The sequence below is a fragment of the Helianthus annuus genome, chromosome 14 (assembly GCF_002127325.2).
Source record: "Helianthus annuus cultivar XRQ/B chromosome 14, HanXRQr2.0-SUNRISE, whole genome shotgun sequence".
In the NCBI taxonomy this organism is placed as follows: Eukaryota; Viridiplantae; Streptophyta; class Magnoliopsida; order Asterales; family Asteraceae; genus Helianthus; species Helianthus annuus.
Window position 1 is genome coordinate 96,666,627 of NC_035446.2, and position 9,738 is coordinate 96,676,364.

A 9,738-nucleotide genomic window follows, 5' to 3' on the forward strand; every position below is an offset into this window, starting at 1 on the left:
TTATTATGTGAACCTGCTATGAATCGAATACATGTTAGATGACTACTTATTGATATTAAGTTAAGGGATTGATTGTGAAGATTTGAATTATATGCGTGAAATACATGTGCAATAATTGGATATCATTGTGCATAAACTTGCAATGTGACCTGGTACGTGACCCGAACATATGATAGGGAATATATGATGATGTTAAACTGGTATGTTGAATGAAATACTGAGGTGACTTGCATAGCGATAGGTGAAGTCGGTGTGCATTGCAAGTATAATATGTGTAACGAATGCGTGAACTATGTGACTTGAGTCTATGTGAAACTGATTGGCTTTGATAACCATGCTAGGATTTGATTGATCAACTTGAATACGTAGATAAACATACCGAGCAAACCAAGGTGAGTTCACACACTCTCTAAGGCATGGGATTCCCGGTGGTTGGGAATGGGTTAATGAATTAAAACGGAACCTACATATCCTCCTTGGGTAGGATATGTACCGCCATCCTCCATGGGTAGGATGCCAATATTAATCCTACGTATTCTCCTTGGGTAGAATACGTACGTTCGTCCTGCTTGGGTAGGACAACAACCATAAACTTACTAGATAAAACTCTATCATTAATTCCCTCATTTTTATATCGACTTAATCGCCGGGCCAATGGCGAACGGGTCATTAGTTAATAGCGCTATTAGGGTTGACAAGCCTCACACCGCGCCGGTAGGACGGGCGTGTACTAATGGATCTGGGCACTCAGTCAATGATGATAGACATTGACCTAGGGCACAACTTACTTTCGTCAATTGTCGATATGGTAACGGTCTAGTGGTTCACATGGGGAATCCCCCACTGATTATGGACATGGTTTGGTAAACAAAGATACTGGTTAACTCGTGGTTTACGGAACAACTTATGGTTTTCAAAACAAACTTGTAAAACTAAACAACCAACTGTGAACTCGCTCAACTTTGTTGTTGACTCGTTGTTACATGCCTTGCAGGTCCTTAGGTGCACATTGTTGGAACTTGCTGTCTGGGAGGCTGGAGTGGTCATGGGTCGAGACACATGGAATCGCAAACACAAGACTAATGGTTTTTACATGTGGTTTATAAACACTTAACGAATGAATTATGCTTCCGCTGTAAACTGTGAATTATTTGTAACGTTGTAACACTTAATGTTATTAAATGAAAGTTTTATTTAAATATATCTATGAGTTCAATATGATTGGTGGCTAGATCCTGGTACGTCACATGCCTCGCGGGGGTTTCCGCACGTGGTATTTTGGGGGTGTGACAAACATGAACAAGAAATTCTGTTCGATTAGTTAAATGAACGAACACGAACAACTGTCTCGTTCGTTCAATTGCGTTCATGAACGTTCGGTAACGTGTTTCTGAACATTCGTTCATGTTCATTTGTTTATGTTGTTCATCAAATATTTTTTTAGCATTTATTTATTTTATCTAAATCTTTTATATTCCTTAATTCTTATTTATCTCATTACCCAAACAAATAAAATAGGAAACCCTACCTCCACCTTTCTTTCTTATTATTCACATCGAAAAACACTATTGAACTTCGTCGATTTTATCTGTGTTCGTGAACCGTTCATGAACACGTTCATTTCCTTAACGAACGGACACGAACAAAAAATCCCGTTCGGTAAGTGTTCATGAACCGTTCGTGAACACATAATATTGCTAACGAACGAACACGAACAAGGGCTTGTTCGTGTTCGTTCGGTTCGTTTATAACCCTAATAGGAACTAACGATGTAATTAACTCTAATATTAAATAAATAATAAAATATTAAAAACTATATATCATTATATGTTTAAAAACATAAAAATAAAATTACTATTCATACCCAATTTATAATATAATTATAATATAATCTATACTATATAATAAAAGAAACCATTTGGAGGATAATTGTCATTCTCTCATTTAATTGATTAAAATTATTAATAATACTAATAATAATATTTAATCTAATCTAATACAAATTCTTATTATTAATAATATTTTATAAAATCTAAAATCTAATATAATACAAATTCTTTTTATTAATAATATTTAATCAAATCTAATAAGAATTCATACAATAAAGATATATATTTTGTTTTCTTCCTTCGTTTTCTTTTAATTGTAAAGTTATAATGGGATATTTGAGAAAAACATAAAGAAAAACCTTAAGAAACATTAAGAAAAAACATAAATACTTACGATAAAGAATTAAATATTTAAATTCCAACATTAAGAAAAACATAAATACTTAAAACGTTATTTATATGAAGTGCAAACTATATTAGAAGAACTTTTATACAATTAAATATTCTTAAAGTATCTGTGTTAGATTTAGTTTATTCTTCAAATACATTTGTATTATTATTTAAATATATGAGTATGAATTTGCCGTTTTTTATTTATTTTTATCAACATTTCTGTCGTTTTACGTTCAGTTAAAAAATAAACCAATACGCCCGAATCATATTATTGTTATGTTTAGTGTTCTTGTCAAAACAATCCAAAACATCATGCCTAAGTCCAAAACATGATACTTACATGTCTATTTCTATGCCTTCTCACACTTCTTACGAAAAATGTTATTTTTACAGGAACCTCACCCTATATATATACAACTACATTTTTTAGTTTCCTTTTACCCAAATTATTACTTCTTTTTTACAGACACCTACTTTTTATTTGTAACTTACAAATTTACTCTTATTCTTTTCGATGATATAGTTATCTCTAATAAACTTTAAACTTTTACCATAGTATATATAATGCTAGACATAAAATCAAAAAACATTTTGAATGATATCAATATCTTAAGACATAATATAATTATCTGTATAATATGCACTTTTTAATGAAATAATACCAAACAAAATTACAAATATAAAATCATTGATTTTACTAACAATAACAAAGTCTTATTTTTTTTTAAAAATAATTCAAAAAATATATAACTATATATAGGGTAGGGATATGGTAAAAAGTGTCTAAAATGTGAGAAGGGTAAGAAGTGTTTTAAACCACTGGATATTTGATATAATGGTTGAGATCAATAGGGTATAAAATGTAAATTGTGTTTTAATTAGAAGGACCTTATGTAAAATTAAAGGGCAATAGTGACTTTTTCAACGTTTCAAATATGGTAACCGTTTCAAAACCCCCATCAATCTCCTATAAATCAGCGAATTTATGGTAACTGTTTCAAAACCCCCATCAATCTCCTAAAAAATCAGCGAATTTCTCGTACTTAAATAAATTCTTCGATTTCCTTCACAACAACTTTTTATAACACTATAAAGAACATTATATTACATGATAAAACACTATAGGAAGATATAACACTATCTGTTTACTGTAAGACACTATACATAAATAAAACACTGTTGATGGGGGATAAAACACTATGAAAAGGAACAGTATATTACATGATAAAAACACTATAGGAAGATATAACACTATCTGTTTAGTGTAAGACACTATACAGAATAAAACACTATTGATGAGGATAAAACACTAGTAAAAGGAACAGTATATTACATGATAAAACACTATAGAAAAATATAACATTATCTGTTTACCGTAAGACACTATACAGAATAAAACACTATTGATGGAGATAAAAAACTATGAAAAGGAGATTAAAGATACCTGTACATAATATAACACTATTGACTGGGGAATATAACACTACAACAAGAACTTACCGTAAACAATTAAATGTATAGAACATGTCGAATTTGAATCACATCCCTAATATATCGCCTGATATTTTTGGCAGTTATCTTTGGAAATCAATTAATTGATAAGAATGGACAATTACTAATATACCCTTTTGAATTAATTAAGATAAGGGACACTTGTCATTCCCAAATTATTTCTCACACTTCTCATAAAAGTTGGACTTTTTACAGGATCCTCTACCACTAAAAACATACGATATTATAATATGGTTAACCGATTTATCATCATACAACCTCCCACCTATTCAATCATATGATTTTTCAATCTTATATTAACCAAATAAATAAATATTAATATTCATTCTTATCCTACTTTAAATATAAAAAAAAAACCCGTTAGTTTTTTTAAATATATTTTTTATTATTTGGTATATAAAATCATATTTATTCAACCCATGTACTACACGGGGTTTTTAAAAATATAACTTTTTTTATTATTTGGTAAACAATATGACATTTATTCAACCCGTACAATACATATGGTTGTTATAGATATAACTTTTTTTTTATTTTTTTACTATATAAAATTATATTTCTTCAACCCGTGTAATAAAGGAGGCTTTTAAAATATAATGTTTTATTATTTAGTATATAAAATTTATTTATTCAACCCGTGTAATACACGGGGTTATAACCTAGTTATAAAATATAAAATAATTATATGTTTAAAAATTTAATATTTTAAATAAAAATTTCAGCAAAAGACGAGGTTTCGCACGCACCTTCATGGCAGCATTCGGAGGATACTTTTACTGACAACCGAAGAATTCGATACCCCAAATATATCCATTTTAAAATCAACTTTGGGAATCTCAACTTTATATCCATTTATATCAAATCAACTTTCGACTATATATTTTGTTTTCTCGGATATCAAACTCAATTTTCTAACCCAAAAGTTATAAACATAGATTATTTTTTGTTACCATCAAATATATCCATTTTAAAAACCTTGCACGATTTTTACTTTCATTTTTTTAAAAAGGCACTTAAATTTAACCATGATAACTTGAGCTGGTTTAAAATAAATCAAGGATTTTGAGATTTAATTACATCATGTAGCCCTCCATTCGTATTTGGTGCAAAATAGGTTGTGCTAATGGACCTTAGCAGGTTCAACCTGAAAATTATACTTGAACTTTAGATTTGTGTTAGATATATGATCTGGACATGATATGTTTATTCAATGGTTAACATTATCATCAGTGGCGGATCCAAAAATTTTTCCAAAGGGTTATTTTTTTAAATGTTTCAATATCATATGTTCGAACATAAAAAAATACAGGTCGGTTCGACTGTTCGGGTCAGGCCGGCTCAACCTCTTAGGAGGCCTAAAGCGAGGCGAGAATGCGAGACCCTTTAAGCCACTAAATCATATAACATTTTATGTATACACTAAATCATATAGCAATAATGTATTTGCAATCTAAATTTTAATGTATTTGTAGCTAAAAAAAGGTTATATAACAGCATACATATTATCATAAAAAATGCAATATTTGAAAGCTAAATAGCAATAATCACAAGGCACAACATCAAAGTCAAATTGCCATAATGAGTCAAAATTTCGAACTACAAATTACTATCGTCAAATAAAACTCTTCTTTTCAAAAAAATAAAATAAAACTCAAAAATTCTTCCAAAAACAACAAAAATTAAAATTAAAATTTCTATCTGCTCAAACTCAAACCAAAACTCAGTTTCATAACTAGTAATTTAGAGATATTTACTATAATTAAAATTGTATTCTTGTCAATCCAAGCAATCATAAAACAATCTAAGGTGTTTTTTTAAGAACAATCATAAAACAATCAAGAAAGTATCTAAAATTGACTTAGAAACTACATAAAAACAAAGTGCATAAACACTTGTATCACTTTAAGAACTTAACCAATACACAAAATCAGTTTCGGATTAATATTAGAAATTCAATAAAATCTAACCAAGAACAAGTAAAACACTAATTAAAGTAGAAAACAAATGATACAACAATTCTTATTGTTGGAGAAGTACCTCACTGCAGGACAGGGGATGCAATCACAGAGATCACAAAGTTTCTTCTCAAGTTCTTTCTTCTTGTAGATTGGGTTATCTCAAGATCAAGAAGTCAGTTTGTTTATGTTTGCGTTTCAGGAATAAACAGGAAAGGGCACAAGAAGAGTGAACCCTAATTGGCTAATTCGAACTTTGAGTTGCATACAAAAAAAAAAAAAAACAAAACAAAATACCGAAACAAAGAGCATTAAACTGCCTTGAATTTGGAACCTGAGGTACAATCAGCGCAAACATTACCAGTTTACCAGTCTATACATCTGATCATAGGGTTCCCTTACAAAATATTAAAGGGATCCTTAAAAATTTTCTATATAATGTAACACTATAAATTACGAACCAAACAGGTTCCTGGGAACCCCGTACCTGGCTGTAGATCGTACTCTGATTATCATGACCCTTTTAACATTTTTATTTATCTCTATTTTTATGTTATATATCAAAACTCAAAAAATTTATAGCTATAATAAAAAAATTATATCATACATATATACAAAAAAAAAACTTAAATTGCCTTTAACGCATCATCGCATCTGAAGGTACTGTTTCATTCAAAGTTACCCTTTAACACTGGATAACAAAGCACCTTAACAAAAATAATGTGTGGCTATTATCATATGTTATATATACAAGGGCGCCATTTTATTAAAAGTTTCATTTTAACATCGTTTCATTCAAATCAGGTTTTGATTGTTTGTCACTTTGGAACTTTAACCCACTTCTTCCCTCTCTTAGATCTCAAACTGTAACATCCCAAGAATATAAAGTATATTATTTTATTACTAGGCATTTAAATTGAGTTTGGGAAACTAGGGTGAGATTTAAACCTAGTTAATTCCTTTGCCTTATGACAATAGAACATGCAAGTGTTGCTCTAACTAAATAACTAACTAAACTTAAGGGGTTAAAGTTGGATAAATGAAAAATAAATAGATGAAAGGGGAGGGAGCACACACTAAAACCTCGTTCATCATAATTCCAGCAAATTGAGAGATGAATTGGGGCTAAATCATATGCATGAACATAGACTATTGATTATCTAAGCTTGGTGATCTTAAGGTATGTTATTAGTTTGTTTTTGGTAAAGTAATTAATGAAAATGAACTTGATTGTTTGCAAAGTCTTGGATGGATTGTAGATTGTATGGTAAAATTGATAGTATTTAGATGCACAGGGATATCATGCTTGTTGAAATTGTAAAGTATTGGACCTAAACAAGGTGTTCAGATTATCACCTATGTATATGAGGAAGTGGGTTTTGATGAAAGAGTAGAATCCATGAAATCTTGATCGTCAAATTATGTATCAACACATATTAAACTGAAATTTAGGTGCCAATTTGATTATAATAAAAGTATGAACTTGTAGGGTTGAGATTACATGGTTGGAAGTTGTTCAATTTTAGCTAATAGAATAGCTTAAATACAACACCCACTAGGTGTTCGATAAAATGCCTAAACGAAACTTAAATTGCATCTAGCTTTGAAACTTGGTGATAGTGATATGAAGGAATTCTAATGAAACCTTCATTCAAAAAGGATATGGATAATATGTATGTTAATGATCACTTGGGTTAATTATATAGGAAACTCAAGTGAGGCTTCGGGAAGCCAAGCCGGAAGAGACGCTCGCCTCAAGGTACATATATTGTTAAATTGAATCTAGCTTTAAGGTATGTAGCCTTGTGGTTACGTTGTTTTAAGTAGTTAATGTATTAATGCTGATTTAATATATTGTTAAAAGATTTGAATTGGAGATTTATGAAATAAGTAAAGATGAATGGATTGTTAGAAAACTGCTATTGATAAAAGCTGCAAAATAATCTGAAACAGAAATAAAGAAACAGATAACGATAACAGTGAACCGGGCTTGTGTTTGACACAATTCCCTTAAACAGATTCGCCGTCTGTTCCCAGGGTACGCCGGTTCGAAGCAGCAACAGTGCACTGCCGGACTTGAGCACTTGCTTGAAAAGAAACTGGAGAATGTCATTGTAGAGATTGAGAGAGAAGAGAAGAAGCTGTTTTTTGGTGTGTCTAAACTGATCGGCTTGATCTGGTTTTATAGTCACAGAAGCATAACCGAATTCTAGCCATCATTGCAGAGATTAAAAATCGAATAATAGTCATTACTACATCAGTTTTGAAACTGATAATAATAACCGTTTTATGATCATCAATATTGAATAATCATTTCAGTTTTAGTTTTAAAACTCATTAAAAACAAAAACGGTTATGAGTCTTGAGTGCAAAAACTGCCTCACGCGGGCCCGGGTTTTCGGAGTTCAACCAAATTCCAGTTCCGAAACTCAATTTTTGCACCCCCCTGCGCACGCGCGGATAGGACTTGTGGTAAAACATGTCATAAGACTACAATTGCTTAGTCAAGCTTTTGCCTTATAAATAGCCTTTTCTTTTGTTCCCACACCAATGTGGGACAAAGTGGTTTTACCACTTGAGACATACATTCACACCAAAACTTCCAACATGGATTTCCAAAAGAACCATGCCGAAGACATGTGAAACCAAGCATAAATGAACTGCGGGGTCATAGAAGTGGGGGTGATGCCTAACGCAAACGAGCATGGTCAAGGACCATGGTGAAGATGACTAAAAGTGGAAATCACCGGTTGTGAACGATGAGAGTCACAAGGGTAAACTAAATGGGTTGTTTATATAAGCTAAATTACGGATAAGTAAAACCAATGTATAAATGACCCACGGGGTCGTAGAAGCTGAGGTATTGTCCAAGATGCCAACCACGATTGTAAATCATGGTTGGAAAGTAATAAAAAGATTAATGAAAGATGTGGATTGAATCGAGCTAAATAGCTCGAATCTCATAACGAGTCAAACAAATAAGACATTGAATGAAAGGATGGCATTTAGACGCCATGGTTATTTCCAAAAAACAAACAACCACGACGTTGGTTGTGGTTGGGAAAAAATAATGAGAAATTTTGACAAGAAAATAGAAAACTTGAGTTAAAACACTCAAAGTCTCATAACGGGTTAAACGGGTAGTAAACTAAAACCGAATAAATTGAGTGACAAACCCATTGAAAAGCAGAGCCGGGAAGTGTATTCGGGCTCATTAATATAAAGGAAAAAACTTTATGTAAAGAAATCACGTTTCATCTGACACGACCGGGTGGAAACCTGACCCGCCTGGACAAGGGTGCTGAAAAAAGAACACGTTTCAGCTGATATGGTCGGGTGGAAACTTGACCCGTCCGGGTAAAGGGGCTGAAAAAAAATATATTTCTTGTTTTTAATGTTTTCGTTCAAATGCTTTAATTTCTAATCGTTTGAATGAAATTGTATCATAGGTAACTAAGCACTTGAGACCCCATATGAAGATCGAGCCATGTCAAACACTTCCTGAAAGCTCGTTAGCTTTCATTGTTGTTTTAAGTGCAGTTTGTTTTTAAGAGGTAAAATGTATGCAGTATGCAGACCACATCTGCAGACACCTGTAGAAGAAGATGTGGACCAAACCTCTCCAGTTTTCAAAAACAAGGATGTTTGTTTTTAACGTATGTAGACTTTAAAATAAACTGGTGGTGGTATACGGACGGTGGTGGTGGTGGGTGGTGGTGGTGGTGGGTGGTGGGCGTGGATGGTGGGTGGCGGGTGGTGGTGGTGGGTGGTGGACGGTGGTGGTGTTTAACCCTCTACAGACCTTAGAAGATCTTAAAAGTGGGTGGGCCAAGTCTGCATCAAGAAGAGCTCACGCAGACCTTTCTTTTAATGAAACGTCTTCGAAAAAACAAACAGTCCGCAGATGAAAATGTCTACGCGGTGTAGACAGAAGAGCCTGCACATATCTTTTTAGTAAACAAACACCACCTTAGCCATTTTAAACTAATACCATTGGGCTTGTATTTTGGATAAGATTAATTCTATCTTGTAGTAGTTTACGTTTTTAA

The 9,738-nt window shown here is 32.2% G+C and overlaps 1 long non-coding RNA gene across 1 annotated transcript; it reads left to right on the forward strand.

Moving 5' to 3' along the window:
• The first annotated feature begins 6,781 nt into the window (after window positions 1-6,781).
• Window positions 6,782-9,347, forward strand: LOC118486276. The gene is made up of 3 exons (XR_004878204.1): window positions 6,782-6,869; window positions 7,396-7,448; window positions 9,139-9,347. It is a non-coding gene; the product is annotated as an uncharacterized LOC118486276 (long non-coding RNA).
• The last annotated feature ends 391 nt before the right edge of the window (window positions 9,348-9,738 follow it).